The 4,668-nt window shown below is 41.3% G+C and overlaps 1 non-coding gene across 1 annotated transcript; it reads right to left on the reverse strand.

The window, feature by feature from the left end:
- Positions 1-784: 784 nt before the first annotated feature.
- Positions 785-892, reverse strand: LOC148574011 (small nucleolar RNA R71). Its single transcript, XR_015906089.1, has one exon. It is a non-coding gene; the product is annotated as a small nucleolar RNA R71 (small nucleolar RNA).
- Between the last annotated feature and the right edge of the window lie 3,776 nt (positions 893-4,668).

A 4,668-nucleotide genomic window follows, 5' to 3' on the forward strand; every position in this document is an offset into this window, starting at 1 on the left:
TCGAAAATCACTAACTCTTTTTCAAAATAATTTTCGAAAATTATCCCTCCCCCATCTTATTCTATTTATTCATTCATATCCTAACATCTCATCTCACATCTCTGCCATCCTCACAGTTGTGTTTCTTCCATTATATTACATTCATTGTCTCCCCCTCTCCTTCTACTCACACAGGGATCCCTATACTGTGGTAGAAAGGATCTCTATTATTATTATTATTATTATTTTTCTGTGCCTTCTTCTTTGTCATATGAGCAGGAGCAAGGATAAGAACATTCTTGTGGAAGCAGATCCAGAACCTGAAAGGACTCTGAAGAGAAAATTAAGAGAAGCTAAATTACAACAATCCAGAGAAAACCTTTCAGAAAATTTCGAACAGGAGAAGGAGATGGCAGCCGAAAATAATAATAATGAAAGGAGGATGCTTGGTGACTTTACTGCACCTAATTCCAATTTACATGGAAGAAGCATCTCCATTCCTGCCATTGGAGCAAACAACTTTGAGCTGAAACCTCAATTAGTTTCTCTGATGCAGCAGAACTGCAAGTTTCATGGACTTCCATCTGAAGATCCTTTTCAGTTCTTAACTGAATTCTTACAGATATGTGATACTGTTAAGACTAATGGAGTAGATCCTGAAGTCTACAGGCTCATGCTTTTCCCTTTTGCTGTAAGAGACAGAGCTAGATTATGGTTGGATTCCCAACCCAAAGACAGCCTGAACTCTTGGGATAAGCTGGTCACGGCTTTCTTAGCCAAGTACTTTCCTCCTCAAAAGCTGAGCAAGCTTAGAGCTGATGTTCAAACCTTCAGACAGAAAGAAGGTGAATCTCTCTATGAAGCTTGGGAAAGATACAAACAGTTGACCAAAAAGTGCCCTTCTGACATGCTTTCAAAATGGACCATCCTGGATATATTCTATGATGGTTTATCTGAGCTATCAAAGATGTCACTGGACACCTCTGCAGGTGGATCCATTCACCTAAAGAAAACGCCTGCAGAAGCTCAAGAACTCATTGACATGGTTGATAATAACCAGTTCATGTACACTTCTGAAAGGAATCCTGTGAGTAATGGGACGCCTATGAGGAAGGGAGTTCTTGAAGTTGATACTCTGAATGCCATATTGGCTCAGAATAAAATATTGACTCAGCAAGTCAATATGATTTCTCAGAGTCTGCATGGAATGCAAGCTGCATCCAACAGTACTCAAGAGGCATCTTCTGAAGAAGAAGCTTATGATCCTAAGAACCCTGCAATAGCAGAGGTGAATTACTTAGGTGAACCTTATGGAAACACCTATAACTCAACATGGAGAAATCATCCAAATTTCTCATGGAAGGATCAAAAGCCCCAACAAGGCTTTAATAATGGTGGAAGAAACAGGTTTAGCAATAGCAAGCCTTTTCCATCATCAACTCAGCAACAGATAGAGAACTCTGAACAAAATGCTTCTAATTTAGCAAATCTAGTCTTTGATCTATCTAAGGCCACTGTAAGTTTCATGAATGAAACAAGGTCTTCCATTAGAAATCTGGAAGCACAAGTGGGCCAGCTGAGTAAAAGGATCACTGAAATCCCTCCTAGTACTCTCCCAAGCAATACAGAAGAGAACCCAAAAGGAGAGTGCAAGGCCATTGACATAAGCGCCATGGCCGAACCTCTGAGGAGAGGAGAGGACGTGAATCCCAAGGAGGAGGACCTCCTGGGACGTCCAGTGATCAATAAGGAGCTTCCCTCTGAGGAACCAAAGGACTCTGAGGCTCATCTAGAGACCATAGAGATTCCATTGAACCTCCTTATGCCCTTCATGAGCTCTGATGAGTATTCCTCTTCTGAAGAGAATGAGGATGTCACTGAAGAGCAAACTTCCAAGTTTCTTGGTGCAATCATGAAGCTGAATGCCAAATTGTTTGGCATTGATGCTTGGGAAGTTGAACCTCCCTTGTTCATCAATGAACTAAGTGATCTGGATCAACTGACATTGCCTCAGAAGAGACAGGATCCTGGAAAGTTCATAATACCCTGTACCATAGGCACCATGATCTTTAAGGCTCTGTGTGACCTTGGTTCAGGAATAAACCTCATGCCCCTCTCTGTAATAGAGAAACTGGGAATCTATGGGGTGCAAGCTGCTAAAATCTCATTAGAGATGGCAGACAGCTCAAGAAGACAGGCTTATGGACAAGTAGAGGACGTGTTAGTAAAGGTTGAGGGCCTTTACATCCCTGCTGATTTCATAGTCCTGGATACTGGAAAGGATGAGGATGAATCTATCATCCTAGGAAGACCTTTCCTGGCCACAGCAAGAGCTGTGATTGATGTTGACAGAGGTGAAATAGTCCTTCAATGGAATGAAAACTCCCTTGTGTTTAAAACTCAAGGATCTCCCTCTGCAACCATGGAGAGGAAGCAGGAAAAGCTTCTCTCCAAGCAGAGTCAACCAGAGCCCCCACAGTCAAACTCTAAGTTTGGTGTTGGGAGGCCACAACCAAACTCTAAGTTTGGTGTTGAACTCCCATATCTGAACTCTAAGTTTGGTGTTGGAGAGTCTCAACAAAGCTCTGCACATCTGTGAGGCTCCATGAGAGCCCACTGTCAAGCTATTGACATTAAAGAAGCGCTTGTTGGGAGGCAACCCAATGTTTATCTAATTCTTATTTTTATTGTTTTTCATGTTTTCTTAGGTTCATGATCATGTGGAGTCACAAAATAAACAAAAAAATCAAAAACGGAATCAAAAACAGCAGAAGAAAAATCACACCCTGGAGGAGCATCTGTCTGGCGTTCAAACGCCAGAACAGAGCATAGTTCTGGCGCTGAACGCCCAGAATGGGAGCATCCTGGTGCTGAACGCCCAGAACAAGCATGGTTCTGGCGTTCAACGCCAGAAATGGCAGCAAATGGGCGTTGAACGCCCAAAATGGGCACCAACCTGGCGCTGAACGCCCAGAGTTGTGTGCAAGGGCATTTTGCATGCCTAAATTGGTGCAGGGATGTAAATGCCTTGACACCCCAAGATCTGTGGACCCCACAGGATCCCCACCTACCTTCACTCACTCTCTTTTCTCTTCTCAATCATCCTCTATTCCCAATAAACACTCATCCCTTCTATCTTCCATTTACCACTCACATCCATACACCCACTACCCTCAAAATTCAACATCTCTCTCCCACCCAATCCCACCCATATGGCCGAATACACACTCCCATCCATCTCCTCCATATCCTCTTCTTCTTCTATTCTTTCTTCTTTTGCTCGAGGGCGAGCAACATTCTAAGTTTGGTGTGGTAAAAAGCATAGCTTTTTTGTTTTTCTCCATAACCATTAATGGCACCTAAGGCCAGAGAGGCCTCTAGAAAGAGGAAAGGGAAGACAAAAGCTTCCATCAAGGGTCTATAGCTCAGTGGTAGAACATTTGACTGCAAATCAAGAGATCCCTGAGATACCTCAGGGGATACATTTTCTTCCACACAATTATTGGAAGCAACTAAGGGTGGAACATCAAGAGCACTCCATCATCCTTCATGAAATCAGAGAAGATCTAAAAGCAATGAAGGAGGAGCAACAAAGACAAGGAAGAGACATAGAAGAGCTCAAGGACATCATTAGTTCCTCAAGAAGGAAACGCCACCATTACTAAGGTGGACTCATTCCTTGTTCTTACTTTCTCTGTTTTTCGTTTTCTATGTTATGTACTTATCTGTGTTTGTGTCTTCATTACATGATCATTAGTAGTTAGTAATTATGTCTTAAAGTTATAAATGTCCTATGAATCCATCACCTCTCTTAAATAAAGATTGTTTTAAATCAAAAGAACAAGAAGTACATGAGTTTCGAATTTATCCTTGAACTTAGCTTAATTATATTAATGTGGTGACAATACTTCTTGTTTTCTGAATGTATGCTTGAACAGTGCATATGTCTTTTGAAGTTGTTGTCTAAGAATGCTAAATATGTTGGCTCTTGAAAGAATGATGACTAGGAGACATGTTATTTGATAATCTGAAAAATCATAAAAATGATTCTTGAAGCAAGAAAAAGCAGCAAAGAACAAAGCTTGCAGAAAAAAAAAAAGGGCGAAAAAAAAAAATAGAAAGAAAAAGAAAAAGCAAGCAGAAAAAGCCAAAAGCTCTTAAAACCAAGAGGCAAGAGCAAAAAGCCAATAACCCTTAAAACCAAAAGGCAAGGGCAAATAAAAAGGATCCCAAGGCTTTGAGCATCAGTGGATAGGAGGGCCTAAAGGAATAAAATCCTGGTCTAAGCGGCTAAACCAAGCTGTCCCTAACCATGTGCTTATGGCGTGTAGGTGTCAAGTGAAAACTTGAGACTGAGCGGTTAAAGTCAAGGTCCAAAGCAAAAGAAGAGTGTGCTTAAGAACCCTAGACACCTCTAATTGGGGACTTTAGCAAAGTTGAGTCACAATCTGAAAAGGTTCACCCAATTATGTGTCTATGGCATTTATGTATCCGGTGGTAATACTGGAAAACAAAGTGCTTACGGCCACGGCCAAGACTCATAAAGAAGCTGTGTTCAAGAATCATCATACTGAACTAGGAGAATCAATAACACTATCTGAACTCTGAGTTCCTATAGAAGCCAATCATTCTGAACCTCAATGGATAGAGTGAGATGCCAAAACTATTCAAGAGGCAAAAAGCTATAAG

Source organism: Arachis ipaensis, chromosome B2, assembly GCF_059453495.1.
Source record: "Arachis ipaensis isolate K30076 ecotype BB chromosome B2, ASM5945349v1, whole genome shotgun sequence".
Taxonomy (NCBI): Eukaryota; Viridiplantae; Streptophyta; class Magnoliopsida; order Fabales; family Fabaceae; genus Arachis; species Arachis ipaensis.